Consider the following 24,293-nt stretch of genomic DNA (forward strand, 5'->3'; position numbering starts at 1 on the left):
GATGATGAAAATAATGAGTATAATGCTTTTCTGAGTGCCTGGCATGAAGCAAGGATAAAAACAAGACAAGTTTACATCCACTTTTTCTTAAATATTTTATTTATTGATTTTAAAGAGCAGAGAGAAAGGGCATCAACTTGTAGTAGTTGCTTCCAGTATGTACCTTGACTGGGCAAGTCTGGGGTTTTGAACTGGCTACCTCAGCATTGCAGGTCAACACTTTATCCACTGCACCACCACAGGTCAGGCAGTTTATATCCTTTTAATCCCCAATTTCTTCTCTTTATCATCGGTCAGACCTGAGACAGACTCTATGGCCTGAGTCTTCTCAGCAATACAGCCCTCTAGGGGCAGATCCAGAGTGTGTGAGATGGAGGGGCTAAGGCATACCCCATTCCCTGTGGAATCAGGGACCTTACCAGGATAGCAAGAAGTTATTAACCAGTATGTGCCACAGGTGTGAGTGGGACTCCAATGAGAAGACTAGCACTATGCAAAAGGGGCTGGGTGTGGACTGCCACAGTGCCCACCCCTCGTCACTTCCCCAACGCTCTATTGTGGATTCCCAGAGTGCTCATTTAATACTGGGTGGAGGCTCGAGCTGCTTTCCATAGGCCTGTCGGAGATGCAGTTGGGTGGGTAACAAGCCTCAGAGGAGAAAGAATAGTCTTTCCTATTTTTTTTATTTTATTTTTATTTTTTTGTATTTTTCTGAAGCTGGAAACGGGGAGAGACAGTCAGACAGACTCCCGCATGCGCCCCACCGGGATCCACCCGGCACGCCCACCAGGGGGCGAAGCTCTGCCCACCAGGGGGCGATGCTCTGCCCCTCCGGGGCGTCGCTCTGCCACGACCAGAGCCACTCTAGCACCTGGGGCAGAGGCCAAGGAGCCATCCCCAGCGCCCGGGCCATCTTTTGCTCCAATGGAGTCTTGGCTGCGGGAGAGGAAGAGAGAGACAGAGAGGAAGGAGGGGGTGGGGGTGGAGAAGCAAATTGGTGCTTCTCTTATGTGCCCTGGCCGGGAATCGAACCCGGGTCCCCCACACGCCAGGCCGATGCTCTACCGCTGAGCCAACCGGCCAGGGCCAGTCTTTCCTATTGATGGTTACTTCTGCCAAACTCCAGTCAACCTAAAAATAACTTTAAAATAATAGGATAAAAATAATGAAATGTAGTGGAGAACTTCAGCTTTGCGAACACGGACGTCCAGAATGGGTGAAGACCCTGCTGCCATGCTGCCTCTCCTCCGTGGCGCCTCTGTCTGTAGGCGTCTGGGGCAGGTTACAGACAGCTTCTCCTCCCTTTCTGGCCCCCACCAGGCTGCCCCTCTCAGGCCTTTGCACTTCCACAGAGGCTCCTACCTTTTAGTAGGTGAGGCAGGTCCCTTGACCCCTCCTATCACACTGTGAAAGATGCTTACCCTGGTCTTTCGTCCCCTAGCTCCTACCTCTGGCAGTCCTCAGAGATAGTCCGATAAGTGCCACACAGGCATGTGCACACAATCACAGCATTCTGGATTGTACGCTTCCTCGTTACCATGCTTACTGAGTCGTGGAGACACCTCTGTTGTCACGAGGAAAATGGCAGAGTGAGTCTTGGGCACTGTTCCCTCTGCTCCTTTACATGTCCCTGCCTCCCCTGTATCAGTGGTGCCAGAGCCCCCTCCTATGCCCTCCAGGTACACAGGCTCTGGTTGCTTAGCAATGGCTTGCCTCTTCCCAGACCTCAGCAACCTCCCTTGAAGTTCTAGTAGCAGCCGCAGCAGGAAGAGCCAGGCTGGACCTGCAGGAGCTGCTGCCGCCACCGACAGGCAATATGCGGGAACAAGTACTAAAATAGGTCCAAATGTGAAACCCAAGATTCCTTTTTAACACTCAGGACCCACAGTGACTCTTGGAAAGTCCTGCTATGCTCCCTGTTCCCAGCATCTGCCGGGCTGCTGGCTTCCTCCCCTATGTTGTGCTTCTCACCTCACTGTCTACCCTTCTCTCTGCTCTGGGGCTCTGGATCTGCCCCTGTGCCTCTCCTTCTCTTGAGACTCAAGGCCCCTCGTCCTTTCATCCATTCTGTAACTCCACATCCATGTATCTGTCTCTGGGGTCTCTGTGGCTGCCTCAGCCTCTCTTTGGCTCCCTCCTGCTTAGAGTGTATAATTTCCAATCTCCCCTTGACTAACACAATCCCTTTACTCATCACCTCCAAGGGCCTTGACCCCATGTTGCTATAGCAATCATGATCCCACCCCTTGCTACCTAACCTTTCTAGGAAAAGTCTATGGGGGACAGGGTGTGGGTCACAGAAGAGGCCCCTAGCAGAATCCTGCTTTCCTCATTTAGCCTCTCCTGGACTTTAGCTTCAATGGAAACTGATCTGAGACTTCTATCAAATAAAAAGAGGACTAGTCCCTGGCTGGGGAGCTCAGTGGATAGGGTGTTGTTCCTACACGTGGAAGTTGGGTTTGATCCCTGGTCAGGGCATATGTGAGAAACAACCAATGACCGCACAACTAAGTGGAACAATGAGTTGATGCTTTTCTCCTCTTTCTCTCTCTCTCTGTCTCTCCCTTACCCCATTCTCTCCCTTCCTTCCTCTCTCTCTCAATTCAATGGCAAAACATTTAAAATGAAAGAAGGAAGGAAGGAGGGAAGGAGGGAAGGAAGGAAGGAAGGAAGGAAGGAAGGAAGGAAGGAAGGAAGGAAGGGAGGGAGGGAGGGAGGGAGGGAGGGAGGGAGGGAGGGAGGGAGGGAGGAAGGAAGGAAGGAAGGAAGGAAGGAAGGAAGGAAGGAAGGAAAAGGGAAGGAAGGAAAGAAAAGAGGACTAGACCCCTCTTGAGGCCTCCTCTCCATCCTCTCAGTTACAAGATCAGTCTTTAAGAGAAACCCCTGAAGAGGCTCACACCTGTGACTGATGTCAGGAGCCTGCCTGCCTCCAGAACAGTGCTCCCAGCCCCCAGATGACCGAGTGCCCTCGAGTCTCCCTTTCTGTGTCCCCTGACTTGACCTATTTACCTATACTCCTTGCCACCCCACTCTCTTAGTCCTCAATGCTTGGGTCTGACAATATTGCCTCTGGGTTAAGAGCCAGGAGGCGAAAGCAGTCAGCAAAGAGACAGCTGAGAGGAAATACTTACAAAATAAAGGGAGATGGGGTAGAGCCCAGCTCCCATGCAGGACACAGGATGGATTTGGAGGAATGCTGAAATGAGGGCACGAGGGAAGCTTGGGGGAGGCTGGTGGGAGAGGCGGGCTAGATTCTGCCTTCTAGCAGAAGAAGCAGGCAAACAGCAGATGGAACAGAGGAGGCAGGAGGCTGGACCAAGTGACCTCACCCAAACTCTGTTGTCTGTTGTCTGCTGCTATTGCAACCTGGCCAGACTCCCAGCTCTCCTGGGTCCCCAAGTAGGAGAGCTTTTTATAGTTCACTCCCCAACTGGGTTTGAATAATTAAACAAGACAGACAAAAATAGCAACCGGACAGCGAAGGCAGTTATTTTGGGGTTTTCTGGAACACAGAGTGCTCTTGGGCAGCACCCCACCCCTGCAGGGGGCGGAGCCAGTATCAAGGCCAATGGGAGATTCTTGTGGGGGAAACCGACCCGCATCTTCTCCCGGCTCCCCACCCCTACCTTCGCCCCCTCAGGAGGGTCTTACCAGGCTTCTTTTTGATCTTCAAGTTAGGAGAGGGCTCTCACTATTGCTCATAGCTCCTTCCCTGGCAGGAAGTCTCTTCTATTGTCTGACAGTTCTTCTAGTTAAGAGAGGGGAACAGATATTGACAATGAAATCAACAAGCAGCAGCAAGACAGGATGAACCAGGACGAGGTGGCTACTGCTCCTCTGGCCAAGAAGCTGGAATAAGGTTTAAGAGGTCTTTTGCCTCCCACCCCCACTATAACTATCAGGAAGCTATGGAGGGAATAAAGGTTGGGGTGGGGGTGGGAGGCAGAGCTAGAGAGAGGAATTGGTGGGGGGACAGATTTGGCTCCAGAGAATAAAAGGCCACACATAGGTAATGCCTGACTATGGAATTCTGAAGGGGCAAGAAGCTCCTCTCTTTCTGCTCCCTTTTAGTGTCCTATGCCTCTGGCAAAAGCCCTGCTTGAGTTTCCTGGAATAGTGTTTTGTTTTTTTGTTTTTTGTTTTTTTTGTTTGTTTTTTTTGGTATTTTTCTAAAGCTGGAAACGGGGAGAGACAGTCGGACAGTCTCCCGCATGCGCCTGCGCCCGACTGGGATCCACCCGGCTCGCCCACCAGGGGGCGACGCTCTGCCCACCAGGGGCGATGCTCCGCCCCTCCGGGGCATCGCTCTGCTGCGACTAGAGCCACTCTAGCGCCTGGGGCAGAAGCCAAGGAGCCATCCCCAGCGCCCCGGCCATCTTTGCTCCAATGGAGCCTCGCTGCGGGAGGGGAAGAGCGAGACAGAGAGGAAGGAGAGGGGGAGGGGTGGAGAAGCAAATGGGCACTTCTCCTGTGTGCCCTGGCCGGGAATCGAATCCGGGACTTCTGCACGCCAGGCCGAAGCTCTACCACTGAGCCAACTGGCCAGGGCTGGAATAGTGTTTTAGCAGCGGAGCTGGGGATGGGGAGAGGTAGAAGGGCCCCCCTCAGGTCTCTCTGTAGGCCAATCATTTGCAACTTGTTTGCCTAATACTTTTAGTTCAACCACAAAAATTAGGGCCTCACTCCAACTCTACCTGAGACTCTACCATAGAGTTTAAAACCTTGGCACAGAAGGGACATTTCTAATCTTTTCTACTTTGGGGTAACAACTTAAGGGGTGGGTTTGGAGGTCAGATTTCAGGAAACACTAATATCATTCATTCATTCATTCCTGTTTATTGATTCAACAAATATTTAGAAAGCACCAGCTATAATACTCCCATTGTGTTGGTGCTGAGAATAAACTAGTATAGCAGGGCCCTTGACTCAAGAAGCACACAGTTGCCTGACCAGGCGGTGGCGCCATGGGTAGCGTATCGCACTGGGATGCGGAGGACCCAGGTTCGAGACCCCGAGGTTGCCAGCTTGAGCACAGGCTCATTTGGTTCGAGCAAAGCTCACCAGCTTGGACCCAAGGTTGCTGGCTAGAGCAAGGGGTTACTCGGTCTGCTGTATCCCCATGGTCAAGGCACATATCAGAGAGCAATCAATGAACAACTAAGTTGTCGCAACAAAAAACTAATGATTGATGCTCCTCATCTCTCTCCGTTACTGTCTGTCCCTATCTCTGACTCTCTCTCTGTCTCTGTAAAAAAAAAAAAAAAAAAAAAAAAAAGAAGAAGAAGAAGCACACAGTTCAGTGGGAAAGAAGGCCTCCTTAAAACCTACTCCTCGCCCTGGCCGGTTGGCTCAGCGGTAGAGCGTCGGCCTAGCGTGCGGAGGACCCGGGTTCGATTCCCGGCCAGGGCACACAGGAGAAGCGCCCATTTGCTTCTCCACCCCTCCGCCGCGCTTTCCTCTCTGTCTCTCTCTTCCCCTCCCGCAGCCAAGGCTCCATTGGAGCAAAGATGGCCCGGGCACTGGGGATGGCTCTGTGGCCTCTGCCTCGGGCGCTAGAGTGGCTCTGGTCGCAACATGGCGACGCCCAGGATGGGCAGAGCATCGCCCCCTGGTGGGCAGAGCGTCGCCCCATGATGGGCGTGCCGGGTGGATCCCGGTCGGGCGCATGCGGGAGTCTGTCTGCCTGTCTCTCCCTGTTTCCAGCTTCAGAAAAATGAAAAAAAAACAAAAACAAAACAAAAACAAAACCTACTCCTCACCATTATCGAGGGCTTGCAATGCAATAGATAGCATACGAGAATTTCATAGAAATTGTCCCAATTAAGCCTCATAGCAAATCTATGGAATAAGTAGCATTAGCCCCATCTGACAGTTACTAGAACTAAGATGAAGAGACTTGTCCAAAGTCACTCAACCACTAGACAGTATAAATGGAATTGAAACCCAGGTTTACATGATTCTAAATTCTGTGTTCTTAACCACTGCCCTGTAGTCACTAATGCATGGAAGAAAGAGGCAGGTTCATTACATGCTGTGGGTGGGTGTTCAAAAGAAAGAGATTGTCTTTAGTTGCAGGTATATGCTATGCATGGTCAGTGGGGCAATCAGGAAAAGCCTCCTAAAGGAGGTGTCTTTGTACTGGACTCCATTCGTATCCACTATGTGTTTTGTACTTGTTGTTAGGGATACCAAGTGAACAAAGTCCTTACGCTGCAGACATGCTGGAGAGGGACCCAGAAGAGGTTGAAATTGTAACAGGGCTAGTTTTTAATGCCAACTCTTCACCCTCAGAGTGTCCTGCTCCTCTGGCTCTCTTTCCCAGGCACAAATACTCAAATTTCTGTGGAACATAGAGGAAAAGGCTGGCCCTCCTTCTCTGTGAAGTTCTTCCTAACATCTATCCTGCAGTTCTTCCTGTTCTAATAGATTTTCCCACATCCCATTTCATTCCTGTTTTTCAAGACCAAATCTCACAGAAGTTACTGAGCAGACCGAAAGCTCCTGGCCCTTTAAGGCCACCTTCTTTCCCCCCCACGTGCAGTTTGGTTGGGTTGGCGACGATGACGCACGCATGACGTCAATGGCAGCTGGCGCGGTCTGGGCACGAGGAGCGAAGTTGGAATGGGGGTGGGGGGGGGTGAGAGCAAGAAGAGGGTTATTTGCATTTAAAGGAGCCATTCCTTGATAGCGATCAGGGCTTAAAGTGTATCTGGAAAACTAGACGTCTTGTACTACGGGGCAAAGAAAAGGCGTGGTAGAACTGAAGTCGTTTGTGACTTGAGTTTGCTCTGTCAATTATGTCCTTCCGCGTAAAGGGGAAATAGTCCGTCCGTGCCGGGCTGGAAGCACGTGACCTGGAGGGGGCGGATGAGGAGGGGAGAGGGAAGGAAGGAGGAGCTGGGGAGGCGACTGTCAGGCTTCGTTTCAGCTGCCCCCGCCCCCACATCCTGCCCACCCTCCTGCAGTTGCCACCACATCCTGCTCAGGCAGGGAACTCGTGTGGGGGGGACACTGACCTAGGACTCTGCTTTGGCACCCCTTACCTGCCCCTTTCAATTTCAGGTTTGGGCCTCTGCCCTTTGCCCTGGCAAGCCTACCCCCTGGCAGTGAGCTTGGGGCACAGTTCTCTGACTCTGCTCCCCCTTACCTCTGGCCTGTGGGACTTGTCCGGAACCCCGGCTCAGAGCCCCATTACTGGTCTAGGACAGTTATCAATGGACAAATAGAGGTGTTCAATAAAGTTTTTATAATCTTAACAAACACACATATACACACGCACACACACACATTCATGTAATAGACATTTGCTAAGCTCCTTCCTTGCCAGGCTCTGCAAAGCCATGAAGACCCAAACTTGAGTTAAACTCCTGCCTTCAAGGAGCTCAGGATCTGGTAAAAGGTAAATTAGAAACCAAAAACATCAGTACAATATGGTGTACTGATGGGGTAGATGCACAAAGTAGAGCGCACTATGTACAAATAGAGGACACACAAGTCTAAGTGGAGAATGTGTACAAAGAAGGACCACCAATACTCATGTAGCCCTTTCCCTCACAAGCAAGATGTAAAATGTGGGGAGAGGTTGAGACCTTTGCTGGGATTACTGGAAAACTGGAGGAATGATTGACCCATTGGAAGGGATGAGATGGATGGAGGCAGGCAGTGGAGATTGTTCACAAGACTGCGGGGAAGCCAAGAGGGGTCACCAACCAGTCAGACAGAGGTTGGAACAGCAATAATGGCTCCCCAGAGATAATGGAACAATGGGCAGGAAGAGAAGCAGCCCTGGGGGTGAGGAAGACCTTTCCAAATTAGGTTGAATTAGAGATGCTTGGGGAGGCATGAATAAAGGGAGCTATTGATGTTTTGCTGTATAGACTTATGAAGAGGATACTGACACATGTTGTAAGACTATGGTGGGTGTCTTTCTGACTCTGGGGGATTTTATAGCAACTTTGGGCTGTTAGATGATTGTCTCTAGTAAAGATAGATTGGTAGCCGGAGAGGAAGAAGGAAAAATGAGACCCAAACATCTGAGCCTGCATAGGCATTTTCCACCTATAGGATTGTGGAATGGTTAATTCAGAGACTAGAAGAAAAAGATGCAGTGAGTCATTTTTAAGAAGTCTTTATTAGCCTGACCTGTGGTGGTGCAATGGATAAAGCATCGACCTGGAATGCTGAGGGTGCCAGTTCAAAACCCTGGGCTTGCCTGGTCAAGGCACATATAGGAGTTGATGCTTCCTGTTCCTTCCTCCATTTTCTTTCTCTCTGTCTTTTCTCTAAAATGAATAAGTCTTAAAAAAAAAAAAAAAAGAACAGGCAATGGTGCAGTGGATAGAGAGTCGGCTTGAATGAGGGCTCATCTAGTTTGAGCAAGGCTCACCAGCTTGAGCCCAAGGTCACTGGCTTGAGCAAGGGGTCACTTGGTCTGGTGTAGCCTCCTGGTCAAGGCACATATGAGAAAGCAATCAATGAACAACTAAGGTGCAGCAACAAAGAATTGATGCTTCTCATCTCTCTCCCTTCCTGTCTATCTGTCCCTCTCTCTCTCTCTCTCTCATATATATATATGGCCTGACCAGGCGGTGGCACAGTGGATAGAGCATCGGACTGGGATACCGAGGACCCAGGTTCGAGACCCCAAGGTCGCCAGCTTGAGCACGGGCTCATCTGGTTTGACCAAAAGCTCACCAGCTTGGATCCAAGGTCGCTGGCTTGAGCAAGGGGTTACTCGGTCTGCTGAAGGCCCCCGGTCAAGGCACATATGAGAAAGCAATCAATGAACAACTAAGGTGTCGCAACAAAAAACTGGTTCTCATCTCTCTGTTCCTGTCTGTCTGTCCCCGTCTATCCCTCTCTCTGACTCTGTAAAAAAAAAAAAAAAAAAAAAAAAAATATATATATATATATATATATATGATGCCTTTATTATAATCTGATTTCCAGCAACATTATTCCCTAGATCCTGCCTTAATTTTCCATGGAAATCAAGATCTCATGTTTGTTACTTTTCCTTTTCCATGAAGTTTTCTATCTCTCTGTGTACACACACATAGACATATATAATTCTATCCTTCAGCCTCTCCTACATATGTTAAGTTCTATCTCTCAGCCTCTCCTACTTGGTTTTTTAATGAATTACCATTTCAGCACCTCAGGGGCCAGGACACTCCATCTCTCCTCTGAGCACCCTTCTCCCCACCCCCTTAGTTTTTCTCTTCAGCTGCTGGGCGTTTTAACACCCTCCCAGGTGACTCACCTTTCTTCCTCATTCCTTTGTTAAGGACCCAACATTCCATCAACTGGCCAATCACAGCCTTGGAAAGCCTGCCATACGGGTTAAGATTGGCTGGAGTTGTGGTTGGTGGGAGGCTCACCAGACAGATCAATAGGAGATTGGTGGGGGGGGGGGGGGGGCCTGGGCATCAGCCCTGGGCAAGAATTAAGAATTTGTTCAAGGGCTGCATATATAATATATAATATATAATATATAATATATATAATATAAAATATATTTGTAATTTAAATTTTTATTTACTTATTTTGACAGAGAGAGAGAGACAGACAGGAAGGGAGAGAGATGAGAAGCATCAGTTCTTTGTTGCTGCACTTTAGTTGTTCATGGATTGCTTTCTCATATGTGCCTTGACCAGGGGGCTACACCAGACTGAGTGACTCCTTGCCCAAGTCAGTGACCTTGAGCTCAAGCTGGTGAGCCTTGCTCAAACCAGATGAGCCCATGCTCAAGCTGGTGACCTCAGGGTTTATGAACCTGGGTCCTCCGCGTCCCAGTCCGACGCTCTATCCATTGTGCCATCACCTGGTCAGGCGGCTGCTTATATATCTGAGAAAATCCTTCTAATAGAGCTGGGGCCAAAGAGGTCTCTGGCTTTGAGAGCCTCAATACTGGAGGCTGGTGGAGAGCCCAGCTCCTTAGGTCTTTTGAGGGCTTGGCTGCCCCCTGCTCACTTTGTTATTTTTCTATGGTCTGGGACCCAATGGTCTGAAGGCTGAGTTCCCAGGCCTGCTTCTATGAAGTCTTTTCCAGCAGTCCTGGATCTCTTCAGTCTCAACATTCTGCTCTCCCGACATCGACAACGGAAACAGCCGGAAAATAAACACCCTGATGACTAAACCATTTCTCCAGCTAGAGCCTGGGGAAGCACTAAAAATAGAGGCCACAAGTGAGGGGAGGTTCCCCACTTGAGGGAGGGGTGTACACTTTCCCATCCTGCTACTGCCACAGCCCCAGACCTGGCACAAGGCTCTGTACTTCTCAGAGGCCTTGGAGACAAGGCAGATGGGCTTTTCCTGCAGGGAAGACTGACATCTTCTGGTGCTGGGCCCCATTTCCCGGGTCTAATGGGGAATTGAGAAGCTACATTTGGGAACAAAGTGGGACATTTTAAATCAGGTTTCCTGAAGGAGGAGCCATGTGGAAGGGTTGGAAAACTGAGGCCAAGGAAATAGGAGCCTACTGGTTCCCTGTCTTAGGATGTTTAAGATAAGCCTCCAACCTATTTGCAGAGCAATTCTACTGAGCTTGTCTCCTTTGAGGCTTTTATGTGACAATGGACCTAAAGGGGTCTTTGCTGTCTCACCCTTGAATTATTATAATGCAGCATGAGATTCTGTTCTAAACAATCTACTTGTATGAACTAATTTAATCTTCACGCCAAATTTATGAGTTAGGTAGTATTACCACTATCTCCAATTTTACCCATGAGGATCATGACTTACAGGGCAGTGCAATAATGTTCCTGTGTTCACAGTTAATAAATGGTGAAATAAGGCTTGGAACCAAGGCAGCTTGAGTACTCCAAACTTGATGCTTCCAATCACCTGACATGCTGCCTCCCTCTGTATATGCTAGTCTTTTCAGCACTTAAACCAGAATCAAGTCTTTGTCCAGTAAATCAAACCCAGCCAGATAGAAATCAGGGTGTATGAAGAACTGAGTGCCCTTCTGTTCTGCAAGGTTGAGATCTAAGCCAGATTCCTTCATTTTCTCAAGCTCTGGGTAGAAAGCAGAACTTAGAGGTAACAGAGATGCTGGAGAGGAAGTCTGACTGGTATGGCACCCACACTTCTGTTGTAGAACATGTAAAGATCCACCACACCCTGGAGCAACTAGGAATTCTTAATTTTTAAAAAGAAGACTTTGGGTGTTTCCTATGCTGGGGAAAATTAGGGTCCCGCCCGTTTAACGCCCCCCCCCCCCCACTTTCCCAGGCTGTAAATCTTCTGGGGCTTCAAGCACTGGGGATTAGGTCACTCAACTATAAGCTGTCGCTTTAAATTGCTGGGCGTCTGCAGAGCCAGGCCCTCATAGGGAAGGGGGTCTCTCACAGGTAGAGGGAGCAAAGGGGCTCCCTAGGTAACCCTAAAAAATGAATGTATCCCTTTAAGTGAGCTTCGGCACACAGTAAGTGGGGGAGATGGAATCTTTTCATCACTTAGCGTTCATCCTTAGTTTATCTATCTAGACTCCCACCTCTCCTGGGGCTTGGGGGGAGCGGTCGGGGTAACGTGTCTGTCAGGGTGTGCGCACAGCACGCAGAGCCTCCCGGAAAAGGACCTCCTTAAGCGCACGGTAGCAGCAGCGGTAGGCGGCGGCCCGGGAAGCTCTGAGGGTGCACTGCGAGCGCGGCCCGATCCTTTTAAAGGCCTCTGGGTCTCGCCTCCCGACTTTGCCTCACTCTGTCCCTCCCTCTCTCCCGGCCCGCGGAGGGATCTGCCGCTCTCGGTGCTGCAGCCTAGCTTAGGCAAGGGGTGGGGTGGGGGCCGACGGCCAGGTCTGGCGGGCCAAGGAAAGTGAGGGGCGGGGCCGCGTCCCCCGGCCCGCCCTGCTTTGGCCCCACCCCTAAGCCCCCATGCGTTCCTCCCGTTGGCTACTCGCTTGTCCATCACCACTGTTTTCCCACCCCTCAAGCTAGGCTGAGCAGTGCCTACGTCGGCCTTGACTCCCGGGGGCTGGAGGAGTTACCTTTGGAGCCCGAAAGAGGAAGGAAGCAAAATATCAACACAGCCGAGGCGGCTCGGGCGCTCGGCCCCGGTCCCCCGCCTGCCCGCCGCCCGCCTGCCCGCCTCCCCACGCCCACAACGGGGGCCCAGGCCCCCCGGCGCCGCCCAGGGCCCGCGTGGACGCCGGCCTCATTTATTATTCCCCCGCCTGGAGCTGCGGCTTCCCGGTGTTGAAATCCCTTGGACTAGAAACGAGGGCTACTCCTTCCCAGCGGTGACAACCCCCCCTTCTCCCAGCGGGGCCGGTGAGTAGAGAAAAATAATGCGCTTACCGCTTTAAGAGGCCCCCTCCCCCACCCCGTCCTGAGGTTGGGGTGGAGGGTGGTCCAGACCATTCCCTGGAGGGATGGGATGGGTGGCCTCCAGGGCTGGGAGGAACTCGTGAAGCGGGCTGTGTTTTCGTGTGGCGTTGGTGGGAGATTACATAGGGGACTGTTTGTGTTAGAGAGTCGGCTGTCGGGGACAAGTGGGGCTGTCTGTGAGGTCGGGGTGGGACGGGCAGCTTGAGGCTTGTGGGTTTGTCGGTGTCCGGGGGTTCCGACGGTCTCTGAGTGGTCTGGGAAGGGACGGCATCCTCAGATGGGGCCTCCGGTGACAGCCGGGAGCGACTGACATTTTAACAGCTGGCCCCCGCCCTCCCTCTCCCTCCTCGCGCCGCCTGTTCCCTCCTCCTTGGCCCGAAATGGTGCAGAAGGGGGCCTGGGAGGGCGGCGAGAGGGTGGGGGCGGGGGGAGCCGCAGCTGTTTGGGAAGCGGGGGAGGGAGGGGGGATGTTGTTCAGATGACACCAGGGTGGTGGGTTGGGGTGTGTGAGTGTGGCTCCTCCGGGCCCGGGTTTGCCGGGTGCCTGTGGAGTAGGGACGCGGAGTCACCACGGAGGTGGGCACGCAGGATCCTTCCTTGGGACTTCCGAGACCCCTGATCTGGTTTGTCAGCTGCCCCAGCTGGAGAACCCCTGGCCAGAAGTTTGCAGCTGTGCCACATCTGGGCAGGAGTTCTCCAATTCCTCTCTCCAGCTATGGCGGGCTGAATTGGGCTCAGAATGAGGTATAGGAAGTGGAGCGAGGGCTTTTGGGGAGGGAGGGACAAGGAAACTAAGATGCATGTAGTCTCTTTTCAGTGCCCTTCCCCACCCTATTAGGTTTGGGTCTTAAAGAGATGGAGGAAAGGGCCTCCCTTCCCCAGTGATTCAAACTGACCTCTGAAACCTCCTGAGGTCTCATTAGAGGAGGGCTCTTGGGTGTGAGCGGTGGCTTGAGCCACCGACCAGGTTATCCCAGGTTTGTCCAGAGTGGGAGGCTCTCTGTAAGTCCCCTTAAGCAGTGCATTGTTGATGGGTTGGGGGAGGGGTACAGTGGGTGGATCAACTCGTCCCCTACCTTGTGCCCAGCTCCCCTTTTTGGGTTTCCTTGTAGCCTTCATTTTCTGTGGTGAGGGAGTGGGGAGCGGGGTGGCCCTCCCTCACCTCTGCCCCATCTGCTCTGTGGGTCTCCTAAGGCGATTCAGGTGCCAGCCTTGACTACGGGAAATTTGTCATCTGGGGCAGTGACCTTGGGCTGCTCTGGCCTCGATAGGAGGGGAGCACAAGATTGAGTTTTTTGAAGTTAGGGAGCTGTCCACCTCCCACTCTGCTCCAACCCCCCAATGGGGAAGTCTCAGTGGTCAATAAGAACATCAAAAAGGCACATGTCAGTGTTCACAGATGTCCACCCGTTTGTGGTCGAGGGTCACACCCGCTCCAGGTCTTAGCCTGGCTGTTCCAGCTGCCTGACTGGGAATGAATTTCCTTCCTGTGGTTTCCCAGTGTTGGGCAGGAGGTGGGGGTGGGGTGGGATCAATGTGAGGGTGGTTGAGGACTTGTTTCTATGAAGTGATTGGCAGACACTGGATCTTATATTTGGCTCCTTCCCCCCACTTGCTTCAGCATATGTATTTGGACCCTTGGGTCTCAGTGGTTATAATTCTTATTGATGTAACTCCTCTTCCCCAACATACCTGCTGTGTCTTTGTGTGTGTGTGTGTGCACACACATTTGTAAGGTGTGGGGGTTTCTGGTTTCTCTGGGGAATGGAGGAGCTTTCATGCACACTCCTTTAGAGGCCAGAAAAGTTGAGTTTTTGCTTAAGATCACATAGCAAATCTGTGTCAGAACTCGAGTCCAACTGCCACTCTTTCAGGCACAGCTTCACGGTAGGGAAGACACAAGCCTTGTTTTTGGAGGCCCTGCTCCAAGGGGAGAAGCAGGATCCAGTCAGAGAGCATCATAACCCTTGTGTTGGGGGATGGGCATGTGAAGCTGGGCTAGAGCTTCTGTCTGCTGTACCTGGAACAGAGTGGTGGAAGAAATGGGAGGATGGTGGGTGCTGCCCACTGTCCACCCAGCTCTGTACATGCTGCCTCTCTGCTGGAGGAGCCTAGGCTTCCCAGCTGTGCCCCTCTCCTGGATCTTCTCATCAGCTGGGAGATATAATAGTCTCTCTGCTTGCTTGTTACATAATCTCTCTCCAGCAGATTTTTCTTTTTTAAAAGAAAATCATCCGTGGGTCTTATTGGGAGGTGTGATGGGGGGGAGGTGAAGGGTAGATACCCAGGTGGGGGGCTGGAAGACAGTAGCAAGGAGGCTGCAGGAGGCCCCTTGGCTCCTGAGGGGACAGAAGAAGAGGCCTTCCATTTAGACCCTCATTGATTGTTATCTATCCCCTCCCACCCTCCTCTCTGATCCTGCCCTGGGCTGCTTTCTCTGCTGTGGGTGTCCCTGGCTCTCTGTGCATCCTGTCAACCTGCTCATTCTGGCCAGCTGGGCCCCCTGCCCTCTCTGGTTGGCACTGGGTCTGGAATGTCAGTGCTTACTTTGGTGTTGGCCTGGTGTGGGTGCCAGTCACTTCTGAACCTCTCTGGAGACAGCAGGGGTCAGGGACAATTTTTCTGGTTGTATTTGGAGCCAGGCCCCCTGCTTCTCTGCCCCTCTAGTTCAAAGGGTGGTTACCTTACTGGAGAAGAAGATGAGTTAGTGGGGTAGGTAATAGAGGTCTCCAGCTCTTGGCCACAAGTCAGATTTGGTGTTCACCAGGGTTCTATCAGTGAGTATGAGGATCAGATGTGGGCCCAGGACCCATCATCAGGAGTTAGATTCTGAGTCTTGTGGCAGTGGTGGCAGGTTCTCCCCACCTCTTAGAACTATGGCTGGGACTCTCCAGGCTTTCTGATGCCAAATGGTTTGAGGCAATTATCTCCCTTTTACAGGGAAGGAGGAGGTGGTGGTGGGGCCCGCATAACCTCAGCATCACTGTAATCACTGGTAACTTTTATGAGCCAGTCATGGGGTCGGAGTCTGGCCAACTGTCTGTCGTTCTGTCCCAGTTTGGTGACTTACTTATGGGTGGAGGGGGAAGTATTAGGTGCTAGTAGCTCTGCTCTGGAAGCTGGATACTTGGCTGTGTTGTGATTAATGTTGCCTTGTCTGTCCACAACTGAAGTAGCCAGAATGGAGTTTAGACCTCAGGAAGAACTTGCCAGTGGAGCTAGTTGTTGGAGAGACAGTCTGCTCTAACTTGGCCTGGGAAAAAGGGGGATCTCAAAGCACTTTTTCTTCTTTGGTGGTTCTTGGTGGCTGTGCTGAAAGTTCTTGAACTTTGGCCTAGTGGGAATGATGTAGTTTGACTCCTGGAATATTTATTTTCACTTCTCTCACCCTGCCCAGCTGAAAGTATTCTGAGGAGAGTTTGTCCTGGGGCTGTGGAATGACTAGTCTATGAACCCCTTTTTTGTAGCAAGAGGGCTAGGTGGGGGGAGGTCTGTGCAGATTGATAGGCCCAGATGAACTTGACAGGTCCACACACATGCATGAAGGTGTGCAGTGCATACATGTGGCTATCGCACCCACGGCCAGCTGCCGCCCTGCCCTGTGGGGGGTAGTGAATGGCAAAGATGATTAAAGGATTGAAGATTGGGGATATGGTGGGAGGGCTGAAAGCAAGGAGGTGAAGGGCATGCAAGAACTATGAAGAGAGAAGGCTTGATTGAAGCATGAGGGGTGGACATTATACTTCAGGTGGGCAGACCTGGAGCATGGCTTGGGAGCTGCAGAGTCCTGGCTGACTTCCATCACTGCCCCTTACATCCCCACCCTCTCCAATTTTTCCCACTCTGTGGCCCTGGCTTAGCCTGCCTCTCTGTCTCTCACAATGGTCATGTGTCCTTGGATAATTCAGCTTTCCAGATGAATAGGAGTTTTGCTTAGCCTTGTGGTGATCAGAGCACCTGGGTTTTGGTTTGTCACTGGTCTCTGTCGCCCTCCCCACTCACCCTGATGAGCCCTGTCCACTCTGAGGTATCAAGGTTGTATCTGAGTCCTCAGGCATTTGGGGGCCAAACACTGACTTGGGTAATCTCCAACACCCTTCGCATATGATTTTAACTTTTCTTGAGGCTGTGGTCACAACCTCCTCTTCCTGGGAGCCTAGCCATACTTCTGGCCAGGTGTGGAGAAAGGGGGATGGATGCATTTATTGGTTCTGCACAGGACCCTGATAGTCTGGAGGCAGGAGTGGGGGGTGAGGGGCTGGGGAGGGTTTGTTCCTGCTGTCTGTTCTTCTTTCCTTTTTGCCATAGGCTGGGAGGGGAGGGACTTGTCTGGAGCTCTGGCCTGTTACTGGCCACACCCAGGCAGGACCATATTTACTCATTTAAACTCACCATCCCAGGAGTCTCTGGGCTCTAGGCCTGGTCACTGACCTTGGCTTGGTGCCTCTGGCTGTGTGCTGTGGCCACTCCCCTAGGAATTGGGCAGACCAAGGAATCATATAGAGAAGGAGTTTTATTTTGCCCCTGGTCAAGAGAGCTTTCCTACTCTGGAGACCAAAAATCTAAAACTTTTGAGGTCCCCGGGGACTGGAGGAAGGAAACATTTGTTGTGTCCTTGTGTGCCAGGCTGTGTGTGGCGCATGGAAACATACGAAAACTTGTTTATTTCTCTCTGCAATTTTTTTTTTTTTTTTTTTTTTTTTACAGAGACAGGAGAGAGTCAGAGAGAGGGATAGACAGGGGTAGACAGACAGGAACGGAGAGAGATGAGAAGCATCAATCATTAGTTTTTCGTTGCGACATCTTAGTTGTTCATTGATTGCTTTCTCATATGTGCCTTGACCGTGGGCCTTCAGCAGACCGAGTAACCCCTTGCTCAGCCCAGCGACCTTGGGTCCAAGCTGGTGAGCTTTGCTCAAACCAGATGAGCCCGCACTCAAGCTGGCAACCTCAGGGTCTCGAACCTGGGTCCTCTGCATCCCAGTCCGATGCTCTATCCACTGCGCCACCGCCTGGTCAGGCTGCAATTGGTTTTTATATGTAGTTGAGACTGATCAGAGGCTTCAGAGATACTACAGCTTGTGAGGAGAGGTTAAGGGCTTTTGTTTGAGGTTAAGGAAAGGGTAGTGCCTTGTGTGGGGGCAGAGGAACTGGTGGCCCAGGGAGACCCTGGAGAAGGAGGAGGATACTGTGAAATGAAGGGAAGAGTGGGCCTAGTAGTTTCCCTGGCAGAGGGCAGAGGATTTAAGTTGGTGGCAAGTGGAGAGGAGGTGCTTTGTTTCCCTGAGGAGGTGTTGTCTTCAGATTGAGTGCCATAGGCGAGAGCCCCAAAACAGGGACGTGAAGGCAGGAATGAATGACACTCAGAGACCCCTTCTGGGGATCCGTTCCCTTGTGCTGCCACATGAGATGGATGAGGAGAGAGGCTGGGGCTGAAGATTTGAGCCTTGAGAATCCTGGGCTTGTCTGAAGTAAGCTGCATGGAGGATATAAGCCTCCCTGGCCCCGAGGTTGGGGGAATCTGTCCTGCAGGGAATGTGCCGTAATCCCAGGTAGACGGGGACTCTGCATGCTCCCAGTCCAGGCCACACAGGGAAGCACTGTGCTCAGCAGTCACCTCACCTCTGTCACTTATTCCTGGTGACTTTGGGCAAGTTCCTGCCCAGCTCTGAGTTGGTTTACATTTCTGTGAAAGAGGTATGCCTCACCTGGGAAAGGAAGGAGGTTCAGTGGAAAATGTGTGGTACTCAACACAGAGTGGGTGCTTAGAAAGTGGATGTGTCCTTTCTTTCAGACGTCAGCTTTAGCCTGGCCTAGGACTTACCGGCTAAGGCAGCTACCCAGCAGGTGGGGAGAGGGCAGGCAGTGTCCCAGGTAGGAATTTGGTGTAGGGAGGAGGGGAACAACTGAGTAGGCCCTGAGGGAATGAACCTCCAGGCCCAGTCGGAGCCTGGGATGGGTTTGAGAAGCCTGGCATGGTCCTGCACTCCCCAGCTAGTTGTCTCCTGGTCTCAGAACCCTTCCACTTTGCCCCATGGGCTTATCAAATCCCTCCCAGCTTCATATTTCTGATTTCCCTGCTCCCAACCCACCAGCAAGCACTTGGAGTTAAGGGTTGGGAGAACAAGAAGTAAGATGACCTGGAACCTCAAATGTTTTTTCCCTTTTAGCTTATGCGTATGTTATGTATTTAAGTGAGGGATAATGGTTGGGTTAGACCAGGAGAAAGGGCTGGTCTTGAAAAGATGCTTCAGGCCTTGCCTGTCACATCTCTCTTGACCTCTGATCCCTTTTCCAACAGCCCCCACAGCTGCCTGCCTCTCTGCCGACTCCCCATGCATACCCTATGGCAGGCCCATGGGGCCCCTGCCCAGTGGGCGACTGGGCGAGAACAGGTGTCCTGGACCGGCTGCTCCCTCTTGTCTTGCCCACCTGTCAGCCCAGAGGGTGGGAAGCTGAAGGGAAGGGGAGAAGAGGAACTTCTTGGCCCCCTCACCTGCTCCCTGGGGTGGGGCTCTGGTTATAAACCATAGCAGAAAGATTAAAAGTAGACCACAGGCAGGACTTCCCACTCAGGGGAACGATAGCACCAGATCATGACAATGACAGAGAAAGCTTGGTAGGCAGGGGTTCTTGCTGACAGAAATCAGGTGGGTTTTTGCAGTGTCTTCATGAAAAGATGAGCATGAGTCGGATGTGGGGCAAGAATTTGCATAGCTGTGTGCAGTTCCCCTCCCCCCAACTACCCCAGCCCCCCTCCATCTGGCTGGGCATCTTAGCCTCACCTGGCACCTTTCCTGAAAGCAGCAAGCTAATCCTGTAAGAGCTGCCTGGCTGGCCTCCTCAGCAGGCCCACGCAGCTGCGCTGCCTGCCCTCCCCTGCCAGGGGCTTACAGGACTGTCCTTCTGAGTCAGAAGGAGACCCTGAGTGGCCCCTTTAAATCCTCCGTGGCTTCCCAGGGTCATGATGTCTCTAGGAGGATTTGCTTTCCCTGATTGGATTGGCCTCTTTCTGGCCCCCTGTCTGTAATTGTGGGTGGACACATCATACTCTGATCCTCTACCTTTCCTTTCATCAGAAGTGGTGCTATCCAGTCTGAGGACCCAGGCCTCAGGCCCCCTCCCTTCCCTCCATCCCAGTGATCAGGGCCCAGCTTCCTTCATCTGCTTCAGCCAGAGGAGCCCTGCCCTGTTCTGTGTGGGTGGGAAGTAGGGATCTCGCTGCTTTAAACAAGGGGACAAACCACTGCCCTGGAAGAGGGTGCTCCTCTGAGACTGTCTACTGTCTGCTTTTCTTCATGTTTTCTTCTTTAACCTGCTCTTCCTTTGGCCAGAGACTCAAACTCTATAATTACCCGCCCTGCCCTCATTTCCATGGGAAGTCCCTCCTCTGATCTAACCACCAGCCCACCTGCTGCAATGGCAGGTGGCCCAGACCCAGCACTGGTGTCATTATGCTCACTCCAACGGCTTTCAGGCTGACCCACCCCCAAGGCCCCAGCTGCCACTTTCACTTCTGTCTCCTGAGATCCCAGAGGGAAGTTGGGTGGGGAGGTGGAAGGTGACACACTAACCGTCCCAACCGCCCCCACCGCCCCCACCTCTCCTCAGCTGAGTCTTAGGATGGTCCGGGTTCTATCTACCACTCTCATCTAGGTGACTGAATTGGCTTAGGTTGTAGTGCAAGGGCCAGCTACAATGAGAGGGATGGTGGTTAGATAACAGGAAGGACCTCCCAGGATTGAAGACCCCTGTTGGGCTTCATTGTTTTAAGGGTGAGGCTGAAAGAGTAGATGCTATAACTGGACAAGCAGAGGTCAGTTTGACCTCTTCTAGCTCCCCTTGGAGTCAATGCGAGGACCTCTATGCCCTCCAGATGTTACCAGCTGTCCATGCTTGGTTGTGTGGCTTCTGACAAAGCAAATTTGAGCCCCAGAGACTACTTTGAGGCCCTAAACTCTGCCCTGGCAAGTGCTCTCGGTAGTCGTGTATCTCTGTTGCTTGCTATACCAGGCCATTTCCTCTATTTGGCACCAGAGTGGATTTTTAAAATGGGGATAGAGGTAGAAGTTTATCACCTCCTTTTCCTCCTGCTGCCTGGCCTCTGCACGAAGGAGGTGAATAGAGTATTTTTTCCTGGGGAGCCACAAGGCAGTTGTGGAGCCAATATCCTTCACCCCGTGAATCTTACCAAATTCCTCAGGCATTACTGTTTGCTGATTCCTCATAACTGCACCTCTCCTGCCTGCCCCCTGTCTCTCTGGACAAGGACCTGGATGGAGTGGAGGACCCGGTTGGTTGAGAGCTGTAGATAGTATGGGGGGAGGGGGTTATTTATCAATTCATGAGTGCTTTCAGGAGAAGGATGGAATTGGACACCTGAGGTATCAAGAACTCCACTTGGGGTCCCTAAGTACCTAGTTTTGCTGGGTGACCCCAGGTCTTGGAATGAAAAGTTGAGCCTGATGGAATAAGTCAGACACTATGCAAATCCCCATGCAAATGAGAGGCAATGAGTCATTGTTGACTGGCCTGATGGAGTGGAGCATGAAGCAAGGCTCAGGCTTGGGTTCCAGAACTTGGCTCCACCAATGACCATGACAGTGACCTTGGGCCAGTCACTATTCAGTAACCAGAAGCAGGACCCAAGCCCTGGATCTGATAGGCATTCCAGGTGTGTGCGGGGATTGGTATGACTGAAGCTGCCCCCATGGCCTTGTGTGCCCCACCTGGCACTGTCCTGGCTGACCACGAGCCTCTGTCAGCCCGTAGCCGTCTGTTGTGGGGGTTACTGTTCAGAAAGCACCTCCCTCTTCAGCCTTCTCCCTACTCTTCTTTGGACTCCGCATTGCCCTCACCTCTCAAGTTGGGGGACAGTGGGCCCAACTAGGCCGTCTCTGCTGTTCCTTCTCCGTGGACTCACACGGTCCTGACCTTTTTTCCTTTTGGGCCTCTCTGCAGAGCATAGGAAGTGAATATTCAGGCTGGAAGAGCACTTGGGTACCTGGGCCACTCCACCCACCTATTGTCCTGGCCAGTGGGTGAATCGTGGCAGAGCAGTGACTTATTTGGGTCACATGGTGACTTCGGGCCAAAGCAGGGACTAGAATTAGTTATGTAGAATCCCTGCCCAGAGCCCCCATATTTCCCTGTGATGCAACCACCACTTTCCTACTGGGATTCAATCTTCTGTTGCCCCCAGATTCTTCCTGAGATCAGTCTGGGTGGCTCCAGGAACTTGCAGGGGTTTCGGGAAGGTTCCTGGGAGGCCAAGGGAAGGCCAGAGTTGGGGTGGGAGGTGCTGGAGTCTGGGACGGTGGGCTGGCTGCTGCCGTGGTAGGGAGACATGTACCTCATAGCCGCCACAGGAAGGATGAGAGCTAGACTACAGGAAGGACAGGCTGGGGTGGGGAAGCAGGAGGAGGCTCATGAGACAGCCCCTCACTGGAGAAGCATCTCCTGGGCAGAGAACAGGATGACCCCATCCCGGGAAATTTGCCAAGGAAAGGAGGGCGGGAAGCCTAGGGTGGGGCAAGGAAGGGTTGTCCAGCCGAAGCCGCAGGGAGGGCTTTCAGCCTTGCTGGCACACGGGGTGCTGCTCTTGGCAAGTCAGTTCCTGCCCCTAAGCTGAGGCTGTAGTGCCCTCCCTCCACTAGCATTCCTAGGGTGCCTGGGACCTGAGACCACCCTGCCGCAGGTTCGGCTCTCCTGGACTGGTCTCGCTTTCCTGGACTGGTCCTTCTCCCTTCCCCCTAGCCTGACAACCCGCCCCCAGGTCTCTTGTGGGTGAGTTAAAATTAGCTCAGTGCCCAGGCTAAAAATAGCCCCTGCCCAACCCTGAGGCTCTTGGGCTGGGGGTGGGGAGTCCCTGAGGGAGGGGAAGATGGTGGGAACGAGGGGATTGGGTAGTTAGCCTGCCAAACAGAACTTTGAAGGGAGGAGGATTGGGGGTGGGGGGTGGGGGCCCACTTATGCCTTAGAGAGCCGACCACCTGTGCCTTTTAGAGCAGACTGCAGAATTCTGGGGTGAATACAGAGACTGCCACATGGGGAGACAGAGAATGGAGTCAGGGAGCAGTAGGTGGGGAACAGACTGAGGGGTGAGAATTGGGTTTAGGGGAGGAACTCTGCCTTTGCCCAGATTTGGGAGAGGTATTGCTCCCCCCCCCCCAACTGCGGGACCATTATAGTATTTGTGAAGGAAGGGCTTACTGTCCAGGGCCCCATCTCCTGGTATTCGGGGGCAGTCACCGGGCTCCCCTTCCTGCTCATCTCCCAGAGCTGCTCCTCATGTGCCTCAGCTTCATGGGAAGCAGTCCCAGGGCTGAGGTTCCAAAAGTGACTGGGATGGGAAGGCTGTGAGCCCTGGACTGGGGTGGGAGTGGAGGCGTTCCCCAGGGGACTGAGAGTGCCCTTGGGCCTTGTGTTCACCCCTGCCCACTCTCAGGACCTGCTTGCCCTAAGATTGGGCATAGTCCAGAGCTTCCAGGGCTGAAATGCTCCTTCCAGCAGTGAAGGGGGGAACTGGGCCCAGCTCAGGCCCCCAAGGGTCCCCTTTTCTCTCCCTGCCCTCGCCCAAGGGGGACCTGCCCTTCTCTTGTCTGTCTCTTGGCTGGACTGCAAGTTTTCAGGGCAGGGATGGCGTGCTTGAGTTATGCCCACGTGCCAGGCCTGGCATCAGCTCTGTTCTCTCCCCACGTATCTTTATGCACCTTCCCCTCTGTCTGCTCCTGCCTCTCCCCCTCCCCGCCAGCCCTCTCCTTGTTGGCCTCTGCACCACTTGGCCTTTTTGGCCTCTCTACCTCTTCTTGGTCTCCTTTCCTACATCTGTGTGTCTGTCCCCCTCTGCCATCCCCTCTGTGTCTGTCTCACCCACACCTCCTCCCTCATTAGTGAGCAGGCTGCTTGAGGCCGCCTGACTGTGGGGGTGACAGGTGGATTGGATTGTCACCCCCTCCCCCAGCTCCTGCTGCTTATTTCATGCCCTGCAGCCCAGCCACAGGGAAGGGGCGGGAGGAGGGATGACAGCTGCCTCCAGCGCCTCCTACCTTCCCCTCCAGTCCATAGCCTGCCGCCCTGAGCAGCCTGGGAGGGAGGGATAAAAGGCCTGCTTAATGAGAGCTGCCTTTCTCTCCCTGGGGAAGAACAGGGTTGAAGCCATTGCTTTGGGACCAGGGCTGCTCACTCAGCCTCTCTGGGCATCTGCCCTGTTTGACCAGTGCTGTCCCACAGTGGTGTGGCAGCTCGGAAAGCAAGCGCCTTGAAGTTTGTCTGTGGGAAAGAGGACAGATACGGGGAAGGTGTGGAGAAGGGGAGACGGCTACTCCCCTGATACTAGCAGTTGGAAGGCGCTTCAGTGGCTCCTCGGGAAAGGCACCCCTGCTACAGCTGCGCTCCAGGAGACAGCCCTGACCGCCCCACACCCCCACTGGCCCCCGGCTACCCTCACACAGGAACTGAGATAGCATCATTCTGAAACCCCTAGAATGGTTTGAATATTGCTCAGGTACCAGGAGGTGTTACATTGGGGGAGGCTGAGGCCTGCTGCTTCCTTCATGCCCCTTCCAAACCCAAGACCCCCTTAAGGTACATTTTGTATATTATTTGCACTTCATTTGCATGTTAATAGAACTCACTTGTTCCTATTTTTCCATAGCTATGCGATGGAAAAATGGCTGTCTGTGGGATCTTTCTGGATCTCCCACATCTCTGGTCCTCTTCCTCGTCCAGAATGTTGTCAGATAAGCCTCCCATCCTGTGCCCCTTCTGCTCTCCATTTGCAAGGCCTCTCTGCAGCCCAGCTGCTGCCCTCCCTCCCTCTTTGATCCTTTTGCCACCACGAGGAAGGCCCTACCTCTCCCTGTCCTGCTCCCCACACCCAGGAGGTCCACCCTGCTCTATCCTGTCCTGCCAGCGCTGCCCTAGTGGGTGAATCAGAAGCCGCCCGAGACTTCCAGGAGGAAC

General features: G+C 52.7%; 1 protein-coding gene across 9 annotated transcripts in view; it reads left to right on the plus strand.

Annotated features, from left to right (window-relative positions):
* The first annotated feature begins 11,948 nt into the window (after window positions 1-11,948).
* MEF2D (myocyte enhancer factor 2D) overlaps window positions 11,949-24,293 on the plus strand; it is a 35,658-nt gene continuing 23,313 nt past the window's right edge. For 2 of the 9 annotated variants that reach the window (XM_066362180.1, XM_066362182.1), the window contains exon 1: window positions 11,951-12,272. The gene's annotated coding sequence lies outside the window, so the exon portion shown is untranslated. Of the gene's footprint in view, window positions 12,273-12,867; window positions 13,074-24,293 lie in introns of those variants that run through there. The other 7 variants (XM_066362176.1, XM_066362179.1, XM_066362178.1 and 4 more) reach the window with 6 other exon arrangements.

Source organism: Saccopteryx leptura, chromosome 2, assembly GCF_036850995.1.
Source record: "Saccopteryx leptura isolate mSacLep1 chromosome 2, mSacLep1_pri_phased_curated, whole genome shotgun sequence".
Classification (NCBI taxonomy): domain Eukaryota; kingdom Metazoa; phylum Chordata; class Mammalia; order Chiroptera; family Emballonuridae; genus Saccopteryx; species Saccopteryx leptura.